At 39.8% G+C, this 27363-nt stretch overlaps 1 long non-coding RNA gene across 2 annotated transcripts in view; it reads left to right on the top strand.

Moving 5' to 3' along the window:
- The window catches only part of LOC116474196 (uncharacterized), a 49939-nt gene that overhangs the window by 812 nt on the left and 21764 nt on the right, over positions 1–27363 (top strand). The window lies entirely within an intron of this gene.

Raw genomic sequence — 27363 nt, 5'->3', positions numbered from 1 at the left:
TCACTGGGTTCTGGTCACATTGAACTTCTTATGCCTGATAAAAGCATTCATTTTCTACTCTGATTATAATAGCCATTGTGGAGGGAGAAAGGCTCGTAAGCAGGGAGTGATAAGATCATTACAAATAGCAACTTGGTATAAGGTGCCCACATTCACACTTGACCTAAGATTAAGAAAGTACCCTTTGTCATATTAAAGAATTATCAAATGTTTTTAATTGGGGGCAGCTGATAAAGAGTACAGAAGCACACACCCTGCCTTCCCACACACACATCCTTTGGTACTGCCACTACCTCACCCCCACTAATGAGTGATGGGTCCATTTTAATTTGGATAGAGGATGCCTATGCAAGTCTGAATGTCCAGCTCTGCATTGAATATATAGCTAGAACAGCGATGATCATAGAGAATCCAGGACATGCACATCCATTTCTAGATCTGCAATTGACTTGCTCAGAAACCATCCTCCCATCTATGTTAAGATAGAGAGAACTGGACAGAAAACTCATTATTGAAAAAGATTCAGGACATCAATGCTAAAGAGAGTGACAAATTTCTTAACTTGTCTGGTTAGGCAGAGCTTTGTTGCCAGCTGCCTCGATGTTTAGTGGTGAAGACTGCCAAGCCATCTTTGTGGGATGCCCCTTCTTATCTTGATAGATAAAAGGCATGTAGGTACCCATTGCCTTTTTGTAGGGAGGGAACTTGGCTTGGGAGTGCAGTGGACAAATTTGCATAGGTACTAAGGAGGCTTCTGGGACGAAATAACTTTCCTTATTGAAATGCTACATTGTTTGAATGCTTTGAGATTATCCCTAATTAAGTCTGCAGGCAAGAAGGAGCACTGAAGCTTTCTCTTCCCTCCCAGAGATTATGGTGCAGACACAGTGGTGTATGTGGGAGGGGCTATCTAGAACTCACCTTAAAGTCAACAGGAGAATGGACCAGTGACCCAAATTCACTAGCTGCAATACAGAGGCAGGAAGTATGGATCTTTCTCATTCGGAAATAACTCTTTATTGAAGATACGAATCTCCTTTTGGCTTAGACATCCTGGCATTAATGGGGTGCTTCGGGATAAATGGCTGAGTGTGTGAGGAAGATAAGTCTGCACAGGACTTTTATAAGTCACCTTATGTCAACAATGGAGCTGAGGGAGACCTTAGACTTCTTGCTAGTCTGAACAATTGTCTTGAATAGTTAAAAAGAGCTGTGAACTTATTTGTACTCTATAACAGAGATCATATCTAAGAAATACACTACTAAAAATGACTCCCTTACTTGAGGAAAGCTCACATTGTCTTTAATTTTCTAAAATCTAGAAGGGATCTTTAACAGCTGCTTCTGTTTCATTCCCCTGCCTTTAAGCAAACAAGATATTATTATCCCCACTTTAAAGATTAATCAACTGAGGCTCAGAAATAAGTTACTTGCCCAAGGTTATATGGCTTGTAAGTACTGAAGCAGAGATCAGAACTCTTGTCTCCTACCTCCTGATTTAATACCTTTCATAAACCTGAATTCCACAAATGAGTATTCAATTAAAGTATGTAATTTGAGCACTATCCAACTCACCTGCCTGGTTTACTCCTTTTCAAGCAGATGCTTTATTGCAAAAATGGGGGCAGAGGGTGAATCAGGGAGATGACTGTGTTGCAGCTGCCACCGTGCAAAGGCTGAAACTGAGAATTATCCTGGCTGCAGGAAGCACGGCTCACCCCCTTCAGCCTCCGACCTCGGAGTGTCTGAAGGCTCAGTAAGGAAGTTCCAAAGAGATGTACAGTGCTGAAGCCCTAGTCCTTTTACTTTCAACTAACAGCAGGGTTCACACCTATGCAGCTGCTCTTGCCATGTCTTTCCACAGGCTCCCACTCTTGCTAACTATCACAACAGCCTATGGGGCAGACATTACAGGAGAAAATCTGCGCATTTCCTTTCTGAAATGAGTGGTATGGGAATGGGGTAGGTGTAGGAAAGTGTAACTAAACATCTTACTGCTTTGTACAAGAAAATAATTCGTAAGAGTCTAGTATTATTTTTATTTATTTATTTTTTGAGATGGGGTCTCACTCTGTTTGCTCAGGCTGGAGTCCAGTGGTGCGATCTCAGCTCACCGCAACCTCCACCTCCCTGGCTCAAGCGATTTTCCCATCTCAGCCTCCCAGATAGCTGGTGCAGGCCATTGCACCTGGCTAATTTTTTGTATTTTTGGTAGAGATGAGATTTCACCGTGTTGCCCATGCTAGTCTCTAACTCCTGAGGTCAAGCCATCTAACGGCCTCAGTCTCCCAAAGCTCTGGGATTACAGACATGAGCCACCATGCTTGGCTGGAAAGTCCAGTATTATTTTCATTAGAACTGTGGGTCAATTCACGGTCTACCATGATCTGGCTAACTTTGGGTAACCCCTTTAACCTTTCTGGTCTCGTGTATGTTGTGTTTTATCCTTAAGGGAGGTAAGTATGATCTCTAAACCCCTTTCCCCTAAATGCAAATATTTGCTGCTCTAAAAAGTGTTTTATTTTATCATCTCAGAGTTGGTCATATGCAATGGATTTTGAATTAGGATCATCCGCTAAGGTTGATTATATTTTCCTTACCCCTTTTTAATACTTCTGAAAAAATTATCTCCTGCAATGAAGATTATTTGGGGGAAAGTGGCTGCAGACACATTTGTTGAAAATTGATTAGTTGTCTCATAAAATGATCTAAACTGTAAGGAACTATATTCTTAATGCTACTATGTGGGCTCCTACTGCTATAATTCAATTCAGGACTTGTCCTCAATATTATGTAGCCTGGAACAATTCTGGTAAATCACACGACTTCCTTTAATAGCAATCCTTGTAAAATAGTGTGAGCCATCATTCACAGTGTAATATCTAGTCCAGTGCACTACTACTTTTCAAAAAGACAGTGATATTCTGAGAAATTTTCATTCATGGGACACCCTCTGCTTCTGCTCCTTGCTTTTATATAGAACAAAATTTGAATGCTTTTATTACAGGTTTTTATTAAATATGTCTGCAAGAGAGACCATCGATACCTTATTTTTGTATGAACCCCGAGTGTTTACACAGTGTTGTTACATATTATTACCTCTGGTACTATGTAAAGTTACCAGCAGAGAAGCAGGATGGGTATTATAATCCCCATTTTACAGACTAAGAAACTAGGTTCACAGAAACCAATGGCCTCTTGAAGATTATACAAGCAGTAAAACAAACAAGTTGGGAATCAAACTTGAGTTTTCAAATTCCACTTTTTTTCTGTTCTACTAGAGCTGCATATTTTTTCTTTTTTTTTTTTTTGGACAAAGTCTCCCTTTGTCACCCAGGCTGGCATGCAGTGGTGGGATCTCGGCTGCAACCTCTGCCTCCCAGGTTCAAGCAATTCTTGTGTCTCAGCCACCTGAGTAGCTGGGATTATAGGCATGACCACCAGGCCTGGCTAACTTTTATATCTTTGTTAGAGACGGGGTTTTGCTATGTTGACCAGGCTGGTCTAGAACTCCTGACCTCAAGTGATCCACCTGCCTCAGCCTCCCAAAGTTCTGGGATTATAGGTGAGAGCCACAGTGCCCAGCCTAGAGCTGCCTTTTAATGCCTTACAATGATTATCATGCTTTGTGCTTCACAAAGTTCTTCCATATGCCTTTTCCTTCCTTCCAAAACCTTGTTGGATGGGGAGAGCAGGTGGTGTTGTGACCATCTTAAAAATTTGAAAACTGTAACTCGGAGAAAAGTGACTGGCCTGGCTCAGAGTTGGTGTTATGTATTAATACAGGTACATACCAACTCTACAATCTAAGTTTATATGTACAGAAAGGTGTTATCAGTATAACCGATATGTCAGGAAATGGATGCCCTCATCTCCAGCTTCTGCTGGATTCCTTGTTTTTATAGCTTTAGACAAGAATGACTCATCATCAACCCAAGTACAGTAAGAAGTTCAACATCCTTCTCAGTAGCTCCAGGGATTGCTGTGGGAGTATCTCTGTTTCTCCGTCATTTCTTGTTTCTGAGGAAAGCTTGATCTCCCTTCTATACCCCCTGCTCATCTGTCCATTTTCCACACCAGACTACCCTTTGGGACATCCTGTACTCTTCTGAAGTACCTTGACCCAAGCCATGTGTGATGCCTTTACTGAAGTTTTGGGGGATGGAGGGAGTTAATGAGTCAGACGGGCACACACTGAAAGTGGAATATCAACCATCCCCATCCCTTGGTTATATCTGCCCCTTTGAAATGCTCAGTAGCAGAGGCCACTCAGTCACCGTGCAGTCTAGCAATTCTCCTTCCCTCATCTACTCTCACCTCATAGAAAATCTATGATTAGCATGATTGGCATACTTTTCCCCAGTACAGCTGCTACTCTGTAGTGTTTTTATAGCTTAGGGTAGATTTCTGAATCTGACTAATTTTTGCAACATCTATATGAAAGAGAGAAATGCAAAAATAACTCCATTCCCAATTTGTAATCCACACAGGCACCTTTTATAATTTTTCCAGTGAGAAATTAAAGAGAAATTATGGTTTTTAAAAGGAAAGTCATTCTGAAAATAATCTTATAATCTCCAGGAATGATTTTCATCAAGGACTTAAAAGCAATAAAGAACTTTTTCCTTTATAAGGTTAAGAAATTTGGTCTTTATGCTTTCTTGAAAGGAAACAGTTTATTTTTAAATCCTTAGAGGAACTTTATATTCTTTGAAATTTTTAACATACGATTAATCATTCAGAAAATTATTTATTATGATTGCAATTTTCATATATAAATATATTTTCATAAGACATTGAAAATGTGAACGAATTGTCAGATATTTATTGCAAATTAAATTTGGAAACATTTTTATAACATTTACATTGCTGGCCAGCAATCCTTCTCTAACAACTTGCTCTGAAAACAGTAAACATGTGAATCATGTTGTAAAAATTAGTCAGATTCAGAGATTTCCTCTAACCTATAAAAACTATAATAATGGCTGGGCACGGTGGCTCACACCTGTAATCCCAGTACTTTGGGAGGCTGAGGCAGGCAGATCATGAGGTCAGGAAATGGAGACCATCCTGCCTAACATGGTGAAACCCCGTCTTTACTAAAAATACAAACAATTAGCCAGGCGTGGTGGTGGGCACCTGTAGTCCCAGCTACTCGGGAGGCTGAGGCAGGAGAATGGCGTGAACCTGGGAGGCAGAGCTTGCAGTGAGCCGAGATCGCGCCACTGCACTCCAGCCTGGGTGACAGAGGGAGGCTCCATCTCAAAAAAACAAAAAACAAAAAAACTATAATAACAACTGTACCGCGTAAAAGATATGGTTAACTGTACATTTTCTATCAGTTCTAGAGCAGGATGTTTAAAATACCCTAACACAACCACATTTAACACTTAGCTTTTGAAAATTTGAGAGAACTTTAGATTTTTGATGAATGAGGGATTATAGTCACATACATTTTTGAATTTTTTATGCAATGCTTAGGAAAATGTATAATCAAAGTTGCATCAAAGTAAGTTTAATTAAATTTTTATTGTCTGTAAAGCTACTGCATACACAACTAGAACTTTACTAATTATTAAAACCAAATATATACAAAGTCATAGCTTAGGGAGGAAGAATTGGCAAATAGAGTACTAACTAGTAATTCAACTGACTATTTAAATATATAAAGGGATGTATAATTTTGTTTTTGATATTATAAATATAAAGACTTAGAGTGCTGGAAAGGCTCTAGTATGAATCTTGCCTCACTAAGCTCTTTTATATCCTGGAAAGGACTTATATTTATTCCACAGCTAGGTTCCGTAATCAACCCCATTGGTAGCTAACATTTATTGAGTGTGCCACACATCCTCATATAAATGATTGAATACAATCCCATAATCTCCATCTCATCTTCTTTTTAAAGGTGAATCCATGGAGCCTCAGGTTCCCTAACTTAGTCTAAGTTCAGCCAACCAGCAAATTCAAACCCAGGACTTTTTTTCCTCTGGAAGGGTTTGTTTTGTTTGCTGTTTTCCAAGCTGCCTTCACATCAGAAAGAAATAAGATATTTAGATACATAATTTTGATATGAAATGTGTTTTGCTTTCTTCATTTGGTTTTCAGGGAGTAAGTTGTGGTTAATAATATATTTTATATATCTATGTTGGGAGATCTTTAGAAGAATTTTGATGTGAATTAGTAAGTCAACAAAATGGTTGCTAAATTTGTATTTCCTCCATTGAACAAGGTTAAATTCTAATTCATTTGGAATTGTTTTCATGTTCTGATGAATAATCAAATGGCCCATTCTTTAAGACCACCTTTTTACTTTTAATTCTCAGCAGAGAAATAATCACTAAAATTAGTGTTTAAAATATAGAACTAGGAAACATACTTAAATAACTATCCAAAGCCTATAGTTACCATGATACTCTGGGAACTTAGAAATAGTTTGTTTCAGGCATGGTAACACACAGAAAAATTCAATCATAAGGGAAGTTATCTTGACTAGCAGACACACACACACACACACACACACACACAGCTCTGTGTGTGTCAGCAATTGATTTCATAGATAATTTCCTGTCCACTGATGACTGCCCCCAAATCTTTCTTTAAGTGCAAGGGAAAACTGAGAGTACTTAATAATATAGCTTAATTAGCCGTATTTCTTATATTTACACTAATAATGTTCTGATATACTTGTTTTGATAAGATTAGAAAACAACAAAGCTAGAACAAGGCACTGTATTGTATGAGAAGATCTGATACATTTTAGCTTCACTGTTCCATAAGGATTCTTTTTTCTCAGTAGGGTTCACTTGAGATAGTCTAATATAAAAAAGAATATAATATTCATAACTTTTTTTTTGCTAACAAACTTAGATTTACAAGAGACAAACATTAGAGATATCAAAATTTCATGTCAGAGTTGAGAACAGAAATAAGCCGAATTCAACTGTTTGTTTTCTGAAGCCCTGCTGAATACATTGTCTGGATTGTACCACAGAAGGCTGAAAGCAAAACACGGGTGGGTCTATCAAACAATCCCTGACTCTGTTTATAACAACTGAAGCTGTGCCTTTCATATCAGAGTCCCATCAGAAAGGGGAGGGGGGAGGAAGAGATAAGCTCATCAGTGAAATAGTATCCTTTAACAACAACCAGTCACTTCCTGCAATCAAAACCATGCTAGCATGTGGCTTGTTCAAATAAAAATTACTGGACTGGAGCCAAACAAGGAAAAAGTAATTGATAATGTGGTTTTTCAGAAACCATCCATCCATCAAATGTGTCAGTCCTTCATAATACTTTATTTCCCTTCTGAACAAAGATCTTTAAAATTCATTGTGTGCACTTAAAAACAAAGTGTCCTTGTGCTGGTTTATAAAGATTCTCTTTTAGTTTGGGTTTGTTTTGTTATTTGATTACATTCCTTCCCATCCTGCATTTTTTTTCTCCCAGATCGTTGCTGGAAATTTCTGCCATTCTTAAACAAAGCATCTTTGTGCTGTATCAGCTTGCATTTTCCTTGGATTGTGTTTGGATGATGCCTTTTCACTGACTTCAGCACTGGAGTATTGTAGCCATAGCCTTAGTAAGTAGAGTGTAACAGATTCACTAGCCCTTTTTGTGTGTTGCATCCTATTAATCGCTGGTGAGAAACACTTCTTGGAGTAAGGCACAGGGCCTATTACAAATAGAAGAAAAACCGGATGAGGAAATATTGGATCATACTTGCAACTAGAGAAAGCCATTAATAGTCATCATAAAAAGAAATGTCCCCCTTCTAGTAATTCCTCCAATATATATGACAATCTTATAACTAAAACTTTTAATTTGTTATAGGATTCTAAAGATCAGTTTGCAAAACTGATAGTATGTTAGCTCACCAGCAATTTCCAAAAGCAACATCTATAAAGTAAATTTCAGCAACATTCACTCATTTCTCCTCTTTATGACTTCCATATTAAAGCTGGGCTTACTAGAGATTTGATGCTACACACACACACACACACACAAATTTTGCCCAGATATGGGCAAGATCACACCTCAAACTGCATAGAGTTAATAGTTTCCCAAAACTTATATTTTAAATTATAGTTCTATAAATAAAACACTGAAAATATGAGAAATAATGAAGCTTTGGTGAAGAAGAAATCCCACGTGATTGAGACTTTTTTCACTTCTTTCAGCTACCTATTTTATAAGTCAACACAATCATATTACGATTTCTTTTGAATACTTCTAGTACTATCAACTATTGACCTGCCAAATACTTTAGAATTGTAGTTAGATTTCGTCCTCAGTGTCTTGGCACATGCTACCAAGGAGCCAGGCCCTTAGGAGACAGTTATTCCTGGGCAGGCAGCTAAATCCTGGCCAGAGAAGCCACTCGTGTTACCTCACCAGGCATCTCAGGAAAGTTTCTTTTTAAAGAATGCCAAGAAGAAAAAGTTTCAGTAACAGCACAAAACCTGTATATTACAACAAGTCCTGCTTCTGAAATTTCTCTTTTGGCCTGCCCCAAATTAATACTAAAAAAGTTACATTCATACCAAGATAATAATAATAATTTTTATGTGTACCTTTTTTTGCCTATGAGATGTTACTACTAGAATACCAAAAAGAAACAAATGTTCACTCCTCATCCAAAGATTGCAACACAAAGAAATACAAAGTATACAAAGTATATAAGGCTTCAGGGTTATTTTTGGTGGGACAGATATTATTCATTTGGAAATAGCAAAGATGTCAAGTACTAAGTCAGCATTCCTGGTGAGTTCCTTGAAAATAAGACCTAATTTCACTTTTTTGTGTGTGAGAAATTACAAGAAAGTCAATGATACAAATTCTATTTTCAAAAGTACTCACAAAAAAGAACTTGAAGAACAAATATAAATATTTTCATCCTTTGTTTTTCAGCTAGAATTTGCTGCATGTCAAATTTGTCCGTTGTTTCACAGTAGGTCTTGTTAGAAGATAAAAATGAAACAGAATAACTTTTTTTGTAATATTTTAGTGTGCTTTGACTTTGTTTTATATTTTCTTAAACTGAACTTTTCCCTATTCTGCCAGAGACATCTAAAAAACATGTCTCAGAGAATCTTAGGATTGTTATAGATATGGTTCAAAATGAAAAAAAAAGAGCTAATATTCAATTTTTGATATTAAAAAGGAGATTATGTCACAAGTCAACGTAGTCTTGAAAGCCAGGCTTTGTCAAAACAGAAAGAACTTTCCAGAATAATCATATCATGACATCAAGAGCTAGGCATGAGGCCGGAAGTGGTGGCTCATGCCCGTAATCCCAGCACTTTGGGAGGCTGAGGCGGGTGGATCACCTTAGGTCAGGAGTTTGAGACCAGCCTGGCCAACATGGTAAAACCCCATCTCTACTGAAAATACAAAAAATTAGCCAGGTGTTGGGGTGAGTACCTGTGATCCCAGCTACTCTGGAGGCTGAGATAGAAGAATTGCTTGAACCCAGGAGGCGGAGGTTACAGTGAGCCCAGGTCGCACCATTGCACTCCAGCCTGGGCAACAAAAGCGAAACTCCATCTCAAAAAAAAAATAGAGCTAGGCATGGGTGACTAGATAATGATTTCTTCCACGGAGAGGAGAAGCTAGGCAGTGAAGCTTGCTACCCTGGGACAGCAGGAGGATATAATGACAGGAAATGAAAAACCCCAGACTTATTCCTCTTGGTCTGAGGGTTGTGGGAAGAGAGGAAGGATAGTAGTGGTTAGGCTACCATCTTTTCTCTTGGGGCCAGTGTTCCTTGGGTAGACATGTATATCAGACACATAAATCATTTAACTGATTTAATAAATATCTTTTCACACTTTTCCATATCTGAAATCAGGATGCATCAGGATGTGGCACAGCTTTCTGGACATTATTATTAGGTTATTATTATGTTATTATTAGTAGGAGTAGTACATGGAACAATGGTACATCTTAACACCAATGGCATCTTAGAGCCAGTGAAATGTGTTAGGTTGAGGAGAAAGGGGAAGAGAGTGGCGTCTGTGCTCCTTTCCACCTAGGACTCTGTCCTCACAGACTGCTCTCAGCCACCAGGAAGGCCATATGAAAGTAAACCCACATGTCGCCCAAGGTGAGGTAGAAAGTGGACCTCCTCCACCATTATCTGCTTCTCCATAGCATGAATGAGCTCTAGAATATCCAAGGAGGGTCTGGAAAGCTCAAGGAGAGTTAGGTAACAACCTTCCAGGAGGAGGGCAGTCACTGTGTTAGGGGCAGCAATTGAGGACTGCCTGGCAGAGTGGCTGGGCCTGGATCTACTGGGAGTCCTGCACCAGCAAGGGCAAACATGGGACTAAGTCACCAGGGAGGTGAACAGCTCTAGATCAAGCTGAAAAAGAAAACTGGCCATGACCTACACTAGTCCCAGGCTCTAGGACCAGGTTCCAGCAGAACCTTCTGGAAAGGGAGCAACCTTCTGTTGTCATTAGTTTCCCAGCTCATGGGTCTTCTGCAGTAGACCTCACGAGAATCCAGGGTGGACTCTGCTGTTCTGAGGACCCTGTCTCCCCACTACTACACAGAACCACCCAAGCCCCACCTCTTCAAATGGACGTAGGGAGTGTCTTGGGGAAGGACATGAAGCAAACTCACAAATCTGAAAGACTGAGCATTTCTTCCAAAATAGGCTGAATGTTAGGTAGAAAAACTGCCAAAATTAATGAAGAAGGTGAAATTTCCTGGGGTGTTAAAGTAAGTTTAGCTGTTTCTTTTTTCTTGCTGCCCAGTTAGGTGTTTATCAACTAATAGAAAAATGAAAGAAACTAGTTTCTATCAATATCTGATGGGTAATAGAAGTGAACGTGTGATGAAGACACTGCCCTCAAGTAATGAAGTAGTGAAGACACTGTCCTCGAGAAGTCTAGAATCTAGAGTGATAATATGAGAACATACATAAATGTAAGTTACCTTTAACATAAATGTCTATGAGAAATAGACCAACTATCTATGTCTATGAGAGATAGACCAATTATGCATAAATAGCAAATTGTGATTCTATGATCTGTATTGTAATAGTAATGGTATTTTATTGGAACCAAAGGATACTGTCATTATTAGGATGATTACTTGTGTAGTAGCAATGTGCTAGGTGAACAGAGTAGATGTCACCAAGTGGTTGGAACATCGTGTCATAATGACATAAAGCTCATTGGAACATCCCTTTTAATTCAAATGAAACCCCTCTTTATAAAGCTGGGCTTATTGACTAAAGACCATTATTATGTAAAGAATGAATGAGAGGAAGCCATAAAACATGCTCTTTCACCCCTTTTGTGTTTATAGCTACCCAGAAATGAACATCAATATTTAACTGTCTGGATTATTTTAGGCCTGTAAAAAACCAATTAGCTATGACTCGGTCCCAGTGTTTGGAGCCTTCGTGGAGCACAGTATGGGAGTGTTTAGTTCTTGTGGTCAGAAGCAGAGAGCTTGGAGAAAGGTTAGAGTGGCAAGGGTCATTGCTGGGTTAGTGGGGTCTCGTGGGATGTTGTATCCTGAAGGGGCAGGCCGGGGCCAGGTTAGTATGCAGCAGCCCTTGTAAGGCAGTCAGAGAAGGATTCAGCAGGACTGTTGGCAGCACACAGAACCCTTGGCCGCAAGAGCTGCATCCTTGAAAATACATCACAGACTTGAGCCTTTCATTCTAGGCAGTTTAGGACCACCCCTGCCTTCAGGTAGAAACCTCCAGGCTTATAAGACCTTGGTCAGCTAGAGTAATTCTGATTCCTCTGAATAAATAGTCCTCCTCTCCAATCAAAGCTTACATGTTTTTGTATGAAAATAAACCCCATCCTCAGACTTAACAGGTCTTCTGTAGGGACATCTATGTTTGGCCTTGGGCAGAGAGATTGGAGTGTGGGGGGCCTGGACTTATGCTCATTAGGAAGTTCTCCTGTTTCCTTAGTGGTCCAGAGTCCTAGGGTCTCTGTCTTAGTCCATTTTGTGTTGCTATAAAAGAATACCCAAGACAGGGTTCTCTACAAAGAAAAGGAGTTATATCATTCATGGTTTTGCTTGCTGAATAGGTTAAGGGCATGGCCCTGGCTTCTGATGAGGTCTTTCATGCTATGTCACAACGTGGCAGAGAAGGTCAAAGGGGAAGTAGACACATGGGAAGTAGACAAAGAGGAAGTAGACACTGAGGGGCATCCTGGTTTTATAACAATCCACTCTCATAAGAACTAATCCAGTCTCCCTAGAATGAGAACTCACATGCTACAGCAAGAATAGCACCAAGCTTGTCATGACGGATCCACCCCAACCCATACACCTCTTAGCAGGTGCCACCTCCCAAAACCACTACTTTGGGAATCAAATTTAAACATGAGTTTTGGTGGAGACAAACCATATCCAAGTCATAGTAGTCTCTGATGCTCAGAGGGCCAGACTTATTGTCTATTTTTTATTACTTCTTTTTTCTCTCAGACATCATTAGTTGTCTACCCAATATCTATTTATCCATATCTTCCTTACTTATGGAATCTCATATCTATTTGTGGCAAGAAAGGAACCAGCCCCAGGCAAGATAAGTGATTTCCCAAATTTCACAGGAGCTGGAGGTCATCAAAGAGGAATAAGTGAAAGTTTTCTTGGTGATGGTTTCTGGGAGATAATTTACCTCTCTCATCAGAGGACAGACTTAGCTGGCGTGGCCTTACCTGCCTTAAACTCAGACACATTGTCTGGACCAGCATTGGGTTCCCCATGTGGCTAATTAGAGCACAAAGACCAGAGGCTAGTTATAGTCCACACTTGCATTTATTCAGCAATTACTTATTGAGCACCCCGCTACATTTCAGGCCCAATGTACAAAATACAGACACAGAGTTCATGTTATTACTCCTATCTATGATTGCATTCCTATTTGTGAGTACTTAAATCACTGCTAGTTTAAGCAATAAATACATTAAAATATAAATACAAGAAGGAAGGGGGGGATTCATAGAAGATACTGGATATGAAGAGTTTCACTGTGAGACTGAAAAACGTGATTTGAGAAACAGACGGAAGACAAGGAGGCCAGGCACCAGGAGGCACAGCATGCTTACTCCCAGGAATGGCCAGGTCAGAATCAGAACACCACCACCATTGCAGCCTTCAAGCAAGGCTGTGACCACACGTGCTGCTGCTGCTGCTGACTTTTGCCTGTATTCAAGAGCCAGTATCATTGGAGATAGCATCAAATTCTGCTGAGCTTTCTCACATGTCTAGACACGCGATTTCAGAAAACGAGTGGAAGCTTTCCTTTTCAGAAAAGGAAAATGATGCCTCCACTGTTGCCCTATTTTTTTGTGGGTGGGGATGATGAGCCCACCATTATGCCAAGGCCACAGTGTTGTGCCAAACGCTTGTAGACTCCAAAGGGATGTTACCAGGTTCAAGAGGTCAAAGAAGAGACCCAGAGCCAGCAAACAAGACATGGGGTTTTACTGGGGGCTTACGTGCATGGGAGAGAGTCCAGTGGTGATGGGCTGGACAGGAGAACCACAACCGCTTGCAAAAGGCGTGCAGTTTATATAGCATTTTCACTTAACATCCTCTCCTCTAACAACCTCCACTTGGCAACCTTTATTTAAACTGAAACAAAAGGCCTCAATCCCCTGTATGGCCTGCATTCTATAGGACAGGGCTCAGATGTTCCTCACAGATAAAGAATGGATCTCTAGGTTGACTACTCCCAGATTCCTTAGCTTGGGAATCTGAACATACATTTCAGGTGCTTCTCCCATACAAGGTCCTTCTCAGGGGATGCTCAAGTCAAGTTATCACTGTCAGGTGTGTCTACCATAGGCACACTCACAGTTGTAGGCAACCCCAAAGGAGATTGGAGCAACCTCAAGGGACATTGGGAGATCATTCCCCTAAAGGAAGAAGGATAAATGGTAAGGAGCCAAGTAATTTTTTTGAAAAGTCCATGATGGAAAAAATTATTTACATACGATATTAGAGTTTTCAAGGTGGAAAGCAATAAAAATAACTTTTGTACAGTATTTTAACATTTTCAAAGTGCATCTGATCTTCACAGGACTGAGATGCAGGCAAAGCAAGTGTCATATCTGAGCCTCAAAAACTCAGAATCATTTTTATAGGATATAAAGTGTTCAGTTACTGTCTGACTTTTTATTTAAGAGGAAAAAGATGTGTAAGTTAAGTATGCAACAGTTTCAACTGGGGATGCCTTGTAACTTTTGGAATACAAACAAAATCTTCTGTGGACAATGTTTGTTTATATAAACAAGTGAACTAGTCTTCTGAAAAGTGAAGGTATTCTACTGAGAAGGTAATTAGTTTTCATGTTAGACTCTTCCCAAATTTTATCTCAAATACTTATCAATTATGAAATTCGTATTTTTAAAAGAAAAATCCATGTAACAGACCTGATCTTAAGCCTAATTGTTATAAAATAAGGGTGGCAAAACATGGCGTATATCTCATTACTCTCCTGTCTCTTGATCTTGGCAGACCTAACTAATTAATCACTGTATACTTTCCCACAGAATCCAGACGGCCTCAGAATCCCTCTCAATACAGCACTGTACAAAGCCCCTACTGCCAATCAGAGTTGGCAATTCCAGAGCAGTGTTTAATACAAAGTGGTAGTGGTTAGGGATTTGTTTTGTTTGTCCAGAATGTTGATGTTCTGGGTAGAGCACCCTTCTTCTGGAAACAGTCTACCAAGCTTATGGCTCAAATCCTGGCAGATTTGACACTATTGGTTAAACTGTCATCTACGGTTTTTTGGAGTTCAGACCACATGTCCATCAAGGCTGAAGTTTTACAGAATGTGGTAGAAAAATATCATGATAGTGAAGTGTGGGGACTTCCTCTTAGGGCATTCAGTATGGTGCTGCAAGAGGAAGCCACACTTAGCCCTTCCTGAATGCAGACTGGCAGGGGAGAGAAATAGCTTTGTTAAGCAAATCCATTTCTGTCCTTCAGGAGCAGTATTATGTTGCTGAATGTCTGGTATTCATGCACTGGCAAATTGTAAAAGTCCATTTCTCAGCTCAAGCTGAAGTGGAATACTGGGAAAATCCAGGCAAATTAGGAAGCCTGATCTCCAAGCCCTCCCAAGCATTGACCTGAAGTTTAAAGAAAGGTTCATTTTGCCTTCCCTCTCTATCCATTCTCCCAACCACAAGACGGAGGCAGAGATATGATTCTTTAAACTCCTAAGCAGATACAAGCTAGGAGAAAAAAGCGAGGATGACGTTTAGTTCAAATATCAGGCCGGACCACATTCCTGGTGCTGGTGACTAGGTGGCTGTGATGTTGCAGAAGAAATACCAAACCTGAATACTGGACTCAATGATTACTTAAGCCCCAAGGAAATCCTTAGGCCTTTGGGACCAACTGTAGATGAACCGGATGGATGAATTTCTCAAACTTTCCAAAGCCTCTTTCCCTTCCCTTGGGGTTGTTGCAGAAAAAGTTGAGGAGGAAAATCACCCAGCTGGCAGAACCTGAGCTACCAGCTTCGCCACTTAAAGAACTCAATATATTGCCAGGGCAACAATTCAACACACAGATGCAGTGAGAACCACTAAAGTTATCATTTATCTTATTATCCCTGTCCAGCAGGATAATTTTTGTGTTTTTTTTTTTCTGTGAAGCTGGAATTATCTTCCTACCAAGGCCATGCACGCAGTGCCTAGTGGTGACTCCCAAAGGAAATTGGAGCCCTTAGGGGCCAGGATCAATAGCATGGATCAATGCCAGGTAGCATTGCCCCCTCATGTAGCTCTTGTTTTCCCCATGTCTAAGTGGGAAGTTTTGATTGGTGTTATCCTAATTTTCTGCCATCATTAAATATTAGTGTCGGAATAGTCACATTTGTACCTAGTGGACCAGAAGAGACATAATCCCATGATACTGGACATTAAGCAATTGACATTTAGGTGGGCTGCTTGTATCTGTGGTTGTATGTAGGATTATTGCATTTTGTAAACTGTTAGCTATATTGGTTATCTATTTCCACATAAATTCTGCTAACATGCAGCCACAAAATTTAGTAGCCTAAAACAACAACCATTTATTTAGCTCATGAGTTTGTGGCTTGGTTGGGTAGTTCTTCTAGTCTTGGCTAGGCTTAGCTGATCTTGGCTTACTCATGCATCTGTGACTTAGCTGGTGGTTTGGCTGATGGTTGGATGGTCTAGGATGGACTCACCTAAAACAATCTGACTCTGCATACAGGGTCTTCCTTTCATCAGATTAGCCTGGGACTGTTCTAATGTTGGTGGCAGTGTTTTAAAAGAGTAGAAGTACATAGGGCCCTTTGAAGTCTAGGCTAAGAACTAGCCCCCTGTCACTTCTGTCTCACTTTATTGGCCATAGCAAGTCACAAGGCCAGTGCAGATTCAAGGAAGAGGGAAATAGACTCCACCTGTTAATGGAAGTTGCTGCAATCACCCACAGAGGCATGTGGGAAATTATTTAAATGGTAAGAAGAGAGTATTGAGAGAGCTAGGTGGCCATGAAATGGACAGTGGTGGAGATTTATCTGTAAGATCAGCCCAACACTCTTCCAAGCCACACTCACCTTGTCTACTCTAAGAAAGGCTTATTTTAACTACAAGACTTACTTGAATGGAAGCTGACAACTTCCCGTAGACTTTGCTTCCTTGGCCATAGTGATTGCCAGAGATAGGTGCTTGAATCAAACTAGGTTAATCAGAGTACCCCATATCTTGCTTTAATGCTTGGTCTAGGAGTTGACAAGGCCTAATTCAGGCCATTCAAAATGCTTCTATAGGACAGGTGAGAATATATGAATCCAAGGACTGACATCAGCCACCGAAGCACAAGCAAAACAAGCCTGTGGCAATGAAATTGACATCCAAAGAGAAGCAGTCCCTGGACAGGAGGAGAATAGAACCTTGGGGGCATTCTGTTGCTGGTACAGTTATCCCTGAACCCTGTCATACCTATCCTTTCTATGAGCCGATTTTGGAAGTCAACTTTCTCTCTTAAAAATAACTGAAGCTGGGAGCTGGTTCGTTGTAACCAAAGTAGTCGGATAATAGGTATGATTTGGGAAATAGACCTCCTGCTTCAAAACTTCCTCTCAATGTGTTTGCAATTCTCTCTATTAGCAAATGATCATTTGGGTTAGGAAGGTATATGAATAGGAAGGAGCCACACATTTTTTTTTATTATTATTCTACTTTAAGTTTTAGGGTACATGTGCACAACGTGCAGGTTTGTTACATATGTATACATATGCCATGTTGGTGTGCTGCACCCATTAACTCGTCATTTAGCATTAGGTATATCTCCTAATGCTATCCCTCCCCCCTTCCCCCACCCCACAACAGACCCCAGTGTGTGATGTTCCCCTTCCTGTGTCCATGTGTTCTCATTGTTCAATTCCCACCTATGAGTGAGAACATGCGGTGTTTGGTTTTTTGTCTTTGCAATAGTTTGCTCAGAATGATGGTTTCCAGCTTCATCCATGTCCCTACAAAGGACATGAACTCATCATTATTTAGGGCTGCATAGTATTCCATGGTGTATATGTGCCACATTTTCTTAACCCAGTCTATCATTGTTGGACATTTGGGTTGGTTCCAAGTCTTTGCTATTGTGAATAGTGCCGCAATAAACATACGTGTGCATGTGTCTTTATAGCAGCATGATTTATAATCCTTTGGGTATATACCCAGTAATGGGATGGCTGGGTCAAATGGTATTTCCAGTTCCAGATCCCTGAGGAATCGCCATACCGACTTCCACGATGGTTGAACTAGTTTACAGTCCCACCAGCAGTGTGAAAGTGTTCCTATTTCTCCACATCCTCTCCAGCACCTGTTGTTTCCTGACTTTTTAATGGTCGCCATTCTCACTGGTGTGAGATGGTATCTCATTATGGTTTTGATTTGCATTTCTTTGATGGCCAGTGATGATGAGCATTTTTTCATGTGTTTTTTGGCTGCATAAATGTCTTCTTTTAGAAGTGTCTGTTCATACCCTTTGCCCACTTGTTGATGGGGTTGTTTGTTTTTTTCTTGTAAATTTGTTTGAGTTCATTGTAGATTCTGGATATTAGCCCTTTGTCAGATGAGTAGGTTGCAAAAATTTTCTCCCATTCTGTAGGTTGCCTGTTCACTCTGATGGTGGCTTCTTTTGCTGTGCAGAAGCTGTTTAGTTTAATTAGATCCGATTTGGCAATTTTGGCTTTTGTTACCATTGCTTTTGGTGTTTTAGACATGAAGACCTTGCCCATGCCTATGTCCTGAATGGTATTGCCTAGGTTTTTTCTAGGGTTTTTATGGTTTTAGGTCTAACATGTAAGGCTTTAATCCATCTTGAATTAATTTTTGTATAAGGTGTAAGGAAGGGATCTAGTTTCAGCTTTCTACATATGGCTAGCCAGTTTTCCCAGCACCATTTATTAAATAGGGAATCCTTTCCCCATTGCTTGTTTTTGTCAGGTTTGTCAAAGATCAGATAGTTGTAGATATGCAGCATTATTTCTGAGGGCTCTGTTCTGTTCCATTGGTCTATATCTCTGTTTTGGTACCAGTACCATGCTCTTTTGGTTACTGTAGCCTTGTAGTATAGTTTGAAGTCAGGTGGCATGATGCCTCCAGCTTTGTTCTTTTTGCTTAGGATTGACTTGGCGATGCGGGCTCTTTTTTGGTTCCATATGAACTTTAAAGTAGTTTTTTCCAATTCTGTGAAGAAAGTCATTGGTAGCTTAATGGGGATGGCATTGAATCTATAAATTACCTTGGGCAGTATGGCCGTTTTCATGATATTGATTCTTCCTACCCATGAGCATGGAATGTTCTTCCATTTGTTTGTATCCTCTTTTATTTCATTGAGCAGTGGTTTGTAGTTCTCCTTGAAGAGGTCCTTCACATCCCTTGTAAGTTGGATTCCTAGGTATTTTATTCTCTTTGAAGCAATTGTGAATGGGAGTTTACTCATGATTTGGCTCTCTGTTTGTCTGTTATTGGTGTATAAGAATGCTTGTGATTTTTGCACATTGATTTTGTATCCTGAGACTTTGCTGAAGTTGCTTATCAGCTTAAGGAGATTTTGAGCTGAGATGATGGGGTTTTCTAGATGTGCAATCATGTCATCTGCAAACAGGGACAATTTGACTTCCTCTTTTCCTAATTGAATACCCTTTATTTCCTTCTCCTGCCTGATTGCTCTGGCCAGAACTTACAACACTATGTTGAATAGGAGTGGTGAGAGAGGGCATCCCTATCTTGTGCCAGTTTTCAAAGGGAATGCTTCCAGTTTTTGTCCATTCAGTATGATATTGGATGTGGGTTTCTCACAGATAGCTCTTATTATTTTGAAATACGTCCCATCAATACCTAATTTATTGAGAGTTTTTAGCATGAAGGTTGTTGAATTTTGTCAAAGGCCTTTTCTGCATCTATTGAGATAATCATGTGGTTTTTGTCTTTGGTTCTGTTTATATGCTGGATTACGTTTATTGATTTGCGTATGTTGAACCAGCCTTGCATCCCAGGGATGAAGCCCACTTGATCATGGTGTATAAGCTTTTTGATGTGTTGCTGGATTTGGTTTGCCAGTATTTTATTGAGGATTTTGCATCAATGTTCATCAAGGATATTGGTCTAAAACTCTCTTTTTTTGTTGTGTCTCTGCCAGGCTTTGGTATCAGGATGATGCCGGCCTCATAAAATGAGTTAGGGAGGATTCCCTCTTGATTGGAATAATTTCAGAAGGAATGGTACCAGCTCCTCCTTGTACCTCTAGTAGAATTTGGCTGTGAATCCATCTGGTCCTGGACTTTTTTTTGGTTGCTAAGCTATTAATTATTGCCTCAATTTCAGAGCCTGTTATTGGTCTATTCAGAGATTCAACTTCTTCCTGGTTTAGTCTTGGGAGAGTGTATGTATCAAGGAATTTATCCATTTCTTCTAGATTTTCTAGTTTATTTGTGTAGAGGTGTTTATAGTATTCTCTGATGGTAGTTTGTATTTCTGTGGGATCGGTGGTGATATCCCCTTTGTCATTTTTTATTGCATCTATTTGATTCTTCTCTCTTTTCTTCTTTATTAGTCTTGCTAGTGGTGTATTAATTTTGTTGATCTTTTCAAAAAACCAACTCCTGGATTCATTGATTTTTTTGAAGGGTTTTTTGTGTCTCTATATCCTTCAGTTCTGCTCTGATTTTAGTTATTTCTTGCCTTCTGCTAGCTTTTGAATGTGTTTGCTCTTGCTTCTCTAGTTCTTTTAATTGTGATGTTAGGGTGTCAATATTAGATCTTTCCTGCTTTCTCTTGTGGGCATTTAGTGCTATAAATTTCCCTCTACACACTGCTTTGAATGTGTCCCAGAGATTCTGGTATGTTGTATCTTTGTTCTCATTGGTTTCAAAGAACATCTTTATTTCTGCCTTCATTTCGTTAGGTACCCAGTAGTCATTCAGGAGCAGGTTGTTCCGTTTCCATGTAGTTGAGCGGTTTTGAGTGAGTTTCTGAATCCTGAGTTCTAGTTTGATTGCACTGTGGTCTGAGAGACAGTTTGTTATAATTTCTGTTCTTTCACATTTGCTGAGGAGTGCTTTACTTCCAACTATATGGTCAATTTTGGAATAGGTGTGGTGTGGTGCTGAAAAAAATGTGTATTCTCTTGATTTGGGGTGGAGAGTTCTGTAGATGTCTATTAGGTCTGCTTGGTGCAGAGCTGAGTTCAATTCCTGGATATCCTTGTTAACTTTCTGTCTCGTTGATCTGTCTAATGTTGACAGTGGGGTGTTAAAGTCTCCCATTATTATTGTGTGGGAGTTTAAGTCTCTTTGTAGGTCACTAAGGACTTGCTTTATGAATCCGGGTGCTCCTGTGTTGGGTGCATATATATTTAGGATAGTTAGTTCTTCTTGTTGAATTGATCCCTTTACCATTATGTAATGACCTTCTTTGTCTCTTTTGGTCTTCGTTGGTTTAAAGTCTGTTTTATCTGAGACTAGGATTGCAACCCCTGCCTTTTTTTGTTTTCCATTTGCTTGGTAGATCTTCCTCCATCCCTTTATTTTGAGCCTATGTGTGTCTCTGCACGTGAGATGGGTTTCCTGAATACAGCACACTGATGGGTCTTGACTCTTTATCCAATTTGCCAGTCTGTGCCTTTTAATTGGAGCATTTAGCCCATTTACATTTAAGGTTAATATTGTTATGTGTGAATTTGATCCTGTCATTATGATGTTAGCTGGTTATTTTGCTCGTTAGTTGATGCAGTTTCTTCCTAGCCTTGATGGTCTTTACAATTTGGCATGTTTTTGCAGTGGCTGGTACCAGTTGTTCCTTTCCATGTTTAGTGCTTCCTTCAGGAGCTCTTTTAGGGCAGGCCTCGTGTTGACAAAATCTCTCAGCATTTGCTTGTCTGTAAAGTATTTTATTTCTCCTTCACTTGTGAAGCTTAGTTTGGCTGGATATGAAATTCTGGATTGAAAATTCTTTTCTTTAAGAATGTTGAATATTGGCCCCCACTCTCTTCTGGCTTGTAGAGTTTCTGCTGAGAGATCAGCTGTTAGTCTGATGGGCTTCCCTTTGTGGGTAACCTGCCCTTTTTCTCTGGCTGCCCTTAACATTTTTTCCTTCATTTCAACTTTGGTGAATCTGACAATTATGTGTCTTGGAGTTGCTCTTCTCGAGGAGTATCTTTGTGGCGTTCTCTGTATTTCCTGAAGTTGAATGTTGGCCTGCCTTGCTAGATTGGGGAAGTTCTCCTGGATAATATCCTGCAGTGTTTTCCAACTTGGTTCCATTCCCCCTGTCACTTTCAGGTACACCAATGAGACATAGATTTGGTCTTTTCACATAGTCCCATATTTCTTGGAGGCTTTGTTCATTTCTTTTTATTCTTTTTTCTCTAAACTTCTCTTCACGCTTCATTTCATTCATTTCATCTTCCATCACTGATACCCTTTCTTCCAGTTGATCGCATTGGTTACTGAGGCCTGTGCATTTGTCACGTAGTTCTCGTGCCGTGGTTTTCAGCTCCATCAGGTCCTTTAACGACTGCTCTGCATTTGTCATTCTAGTTATCCATTTGTCTAATTTTTTTTCAAAGTTTTTAACTTCTTTGCCATTGGTTCGAACTTCCTCCTTTAGCTCGGAGTAGTTTGATCTTCTGAAGCCTTCCTCTCTCAACTCGTCAAAGTCATTCTCCGTCCAGCTTTGTTCCATTGTTGTTGAGGAGCTGCGTTCCTTTGGAGGAGGAGGGGCACTCTGATTTTTAGAGTTTCCGGTTTTTCTGCTCTGTCTTTTCCCCATCTTTGTGGTTTTATCTACCTTTGGTCTTTGATGCTGGTGACGTACAGCTGGGTTTTTGGTGAGGAGCCACACATTTTGACAGCTGCATATATGGTGTGTAAAGCCTTCTGACTCAGACCTTGCAAACCTGTTGTCGCTTTTCAATGCTCAGCTCATCCACATTTTGAAGTTTTTTTCTCTCCCTTTTCTGCCACCTCTAAATTAGTGGGCTTTTCCTCTTTGTGCTCCTAAAATATTTTTGACACATTCCTAGGGTACAACTCATATATCATATTGTATGCTCACAGCTCTATTTGCATCTCCCTAGTTAAATTGTGATTCTTTCCTTTGGGCTATACATTAAAAAAAAATTGTTTACTTTTGTATTCTTGGAGCATTGTATTGCATGCCTTTTAATAAAAACACAAGTATTCTAAAGGTTAGTCTATTAAAACTTTAAGCCATTAATACCTTAGCTTGAATTCATTGATAAACATTATTTAAGAACATACTCACGCAACCGTCAGTAGTTCTAAATCTGGCTGCACAGTGAAATCACCTGGGGAGCTTTTTAAACCAATTGATGCTGGAGCCTCACCCCAGACCAATTAAATCAAAACTTCTGGGATTGGGGCCTAGGCATCAATATTTTTAATAGATTTTCAAAGGGTTCAAATATGCAGCCAAGATTAAGAACTACTGCTGTATACGCGGTTTCTGTCCTTCATGAAGAACTACAGCGGAAAAAAGATTTCATCTAGTTGGGAGGAAAGCTTCAGGAAAGTGGTGACTTTTGAATTAAATCTTAATGGGTGGGTAGAATTTCAGTAGGAAAACATAAGGGGAGAAAACAAATGTATAACTATGGGAGAAGCAGCTATGTATAGAAGATGGGATTCTCAGGTAAGCTACAGTGTAGGGGTGTCCTGAGAAATAGCATTTACTGAGTATCTACTCTGTGCTAAGCATTTTACACACATTTCTCAATTAATCATTGTCATTACTTTCTGAAAAAAATAACTATTTTGTGGATGAAAACACTGAGGCATAGGTAATTTAAAAACTTGCTTAAGGTTGTATAACTAGCTGGTGGTAGATCTGGGACTTAAGCCCAAGTCTAGGCTGGTCTCCAAACCAATGCATGGAGCTGGAAGGTGGGTTGCACCTGTTGGCAGCTACCTTGGTTTCCTGCCTCTGTATTCTCCAGCTGAAGCTATCAAAGGCTCATAGGAGCAGGCTCAGGACCATCTGACTTCTTGAGTAAATATCAACAGGGTTACTGCACTGGGCAGTGGCCTGAACTCCCCCTGCAAGTGGGGCTTCATATGGGTTGCTCTCCAGAGTGAGCTCTGGTGGCCCAACCACATGGCTGGCTGCTTGCCTGCCTCCACCCAGGTTCAAGCACCAAAGGACCAAGGGAAACTTAACCTCTCCCTTGAGCTGCAGGATTCTGACTCCTTTTGATGACCCAGATTTACCAGAATTATGTCTCTGAAATATTTGTTCTATGTCTCCAATCTTCCATATTTATTTTATTCCTGATTTTAGAAATGACCACGGGGCACTATTCCCAGACACCACAAATGCCCTCTTCCAAGGAGGCCACAGCACCCTGACCACTTCCCATCCAAGTCTTATTTTTTCTTCCTTCCAACTGGCCTCATGCTGCTAAGCCACATGCCTGAGCCAGCCAAGTTAAGGGAGAGGCCAGATTGTGCCTGTCAAGCTAAGCACTAAAGATTTATTGCTAAATGTTCTTTAACAGGAGAGTGCTAGATCAAAAGGGAGACCAATAGGGAGATTTTCTAGGAGAATTGGAAAGTGAGACTAACTGTAGTTCAGAAATATATTATTTAGAACTCTCTTACTGCATGTGACAGAAAACTCAATTCAAACTCATTTAAGCAAATGGAAGGAGGAATTGGCTGATCTGACTGAAAGTTCAGTACTCATACCTTCAGGTAAGGTTTGATCCAGGGACTCAAACAATGTTATCAGGAATCATTTACTTTCCCTGTCTTGCATTCATGGGCTTCCATCTTGACCTCTGTGTAGGTGCTGTAAGTCTCTAAGATTATTTAATTGTTAGCACTAGTCATCCCAGCAAAAAAGACAATTTTATTAGCGCACCTTCCCAGGATTCAGAATTAACTATGCTTGAATTAACTTGGGCTTCTGCCTATTTCTAAACCAATCAGTGTGCCCAAAGAGATGGAATTTTGATGGTAGGGCAGGACTGGCTCATGTGCCCACTCTGCAAAAGCAATATGGCTAAGGAAATTCAGTGCTTAGGTAGCCTAAGCATGGATCACAAGCTCCATCTCAAGCCACATGTTCTGAAATTCAGAGTGGGGCTAACTTCCCAAAGCAAATTTGAAGTATTGTACCTGGAAAAGAAGAAAATAAATATAAAAAAGGCAAAAACAACAGATGACCACTACAGAAAGCTATTTTGGAAATCCAGGCCTTGCCCAAATAAAGTCTCTTCTAACATGTGGCAAAGACAAGGAATGTAACAGGGTTGTCTTCATCAGTCTACAATTCTCACATCTGCAGCAGCACAGACTGGTGCATGGCCACCAGACAAATCAGACCAGTGAGGAGCCTGTGAATTCTTTCTCATCTCTTCTGCTAAATATGGGTTAAGCTATGGGGCAGTCCAAGCTTTAGGAAATTTATAGCAACTTCTCAGCATTCATGTTAATAGATATCATGAATAATTGAATCCCAGTGGTAAATTCAATATGTCATTTTATATAAACATTTTGCTTTTGTCACCAACCTCTTTGTCAAAGCTGTTAACAAGTCATTGAATTAACTTATTGAAGGGTTCCATTTCTACATAGTATGGACTATCATCTGATAAATAGAAAAGTAGGCCCTGCAGTCTAGAGGTGGAGAAGCATCAAGCCTGAGTAATCTACAATTGGCTATTTATCTTTTGATATTCCAAAGTTGAGTAAGAATTATTATTTATTTCTTTATAATTTTTTAATGTTTTAAGCATTGATGTTAAGTAATATAGATAACCCCCAGGTTTGGTTGATTGGCGTGTTTTACGAAAATCAGCTTGACATGTTAGTATAGCAGTTTCACACTGACAGATGCTATGTGGTCAGATGCACAGTTCCGTCATATTTCTTAGAATTTCATTGAACAAAACTGACATGGGATAAATGTAAGGCCTCTGGCATACAAAACTATTAGAGCTTCATATGTAGGACTTTAATGTAGATTTGACAAAGTGATCCAACTTAGCTCCCAAGTGTTCACGACACTCATTTAAGAAAAGAAAGGATAGCTGTCAGTTCAGATGGAAAGTCACAGAGAACATTTGTGAATGGCAGGAGACAACAACTAGACGAAATCAGCTTAGAACTTTCCAAGTCCTCCATCTCCCCTCAGTTCATGCCCTCTCTGATGTCTTTTCTCTTGTTCTTTCTCCGTCTTTGGCAGTTTTGTATATCATTTAATTAGCTATTAAGGAAAAGTTTTAAAGATCATCTATCAACTTTCTCAATATTAAAATAAAAGATATACTGTTTTCAGAAAGGCAATAGGCTGCTTAAAATTGAGGGCTCTGTAGTCTGACAGCCTCCAAAAGCCCCTGTCATTTCTGGGGATATAATTTGAAGAAGCTAATGGGCTTCCTTTAGCCTTCGTGTTTTACCCGTATGTTAAAAGGAGACAATAATATTACCTACCTCCTAGGTACTTTAGCACATATAGTAAGCATTCAATAAGTGATAGCTGTCATCATCATCATCACCACCACCAACACTATCATCAACATTTTATACTTCTAGAAAAAAATATCCTTTTTTAAGAAATGTAGAAGTCAAGAAAGTCTCCATGAGGGCATAGGATGATTTATTAATTATATATACGATATATAAAATCTGCTACAAAAAGTTGTGATCAGGACAGTTTTTTTTTAACTTTAAGTAAAATAAGAACTTTACTTAAGTTCTAGGATACATGTGCAGAACATGCAGGTTTGTTACATAGGTATACATGTGCCATGGTGGTTTGCTGCACCTATCAACCTGTCATGCATTAGGTATTTGTCCTAATGCTTTCCCTCCTCTTGCCCCCATCCCCCGACAGGCCCTGGTACCTGATGTTCCCCTCCCTGCGTCCATGTGTTCATGGACTTATGAGTGAGAACATGCGGTGTTTGGTTTTCTGTTCCTGTGTTAGTTTGCTGAGAATGATGGCTTCCACCTTCATCCATGTCCTTGCAAAGGACATGAACTCATCTCTTTTTATGGCTGCATAGTATTCCATCGTGTATATGTGCCATATTTTCTTTATCCAATCTATCATTGGTGGGCATTTGGGTTGGTTCCAAGTCTTTGCTATTGTAAATAGTGCTGCAATAAACATACGTGTGCAGGTGTCTTTATAGTAGAATGATTTATAATCTTTTGGGTATATACCCAGTAATGGGATCACTGGGTCAAATGGTATTTCTGGTTCTAGATCTTTGAGGAAGCGCCACACTGTCTTCCACAATGGTTGAGCTAATTTCCACTCCCACCAACAGTGTAAAAGCGTTCCTATTTCTCCACAGCTTTGCCAGCATCTGTTGTATCCTGACTTTTTAATAATCTCCATTCTAACTGGTGTGAGATGGAGTTTCATTGTAGTTTTGATTTGCATTTCTCTAATGACCAGTGATGATAAGCGTTTTTCATATGTTTGTAGGCTGTATAAATGTCTTCTTTTGAGAAGTATCTGTTCATATCCTACACCTGCTTTTTGATGGTTGTTTTTTCTTGTAAATTTGTTTAAGCTCCTTGTAGATTCTGGATATTAGGTTTTTGTCAGATGGGTAGATTGCAAAAATTTTCTTCCTTTCTGCAGGACAGGTTTTTAAACACAGGTCTGATAAGATTCTTCTTGTTTTAAGATCCATTAGCTCTTGCTATTAATGCAAAGGAATGTGCAGGATGTCTTGGAACATTTTATTTCAGCGAAGCAAACACAGCATGGGCACTCTTGCGCATAAGGAGAAATAAACATGTTTACGCAATGCTTTCAGAAGTGCCTTTAGTCACATTTTTCTTCATTAGCATTAGCCTGAAGC

Source organism: Hylobates moloch, unplaced genomic scaffold (assembly GCF_009828535.3).
Source record: "Hylobates moloch isolate HMO894 unplaced genomic scaffold, HMol_V3 SCAFFOLD_10, whole genome shotgun sequence".
Classification (NCBI taxonomy): domain Eukaryota; kingdom Metazoa; phylum Chordata; class Mammalia; order Primates; family Hylobatidae; genus Hylobates; species Hylobates moloch.
Note: the sequence above shows the minus strand (reverse complement) of the source record. Positions and strands in the feature narration are given on the sequence as shown.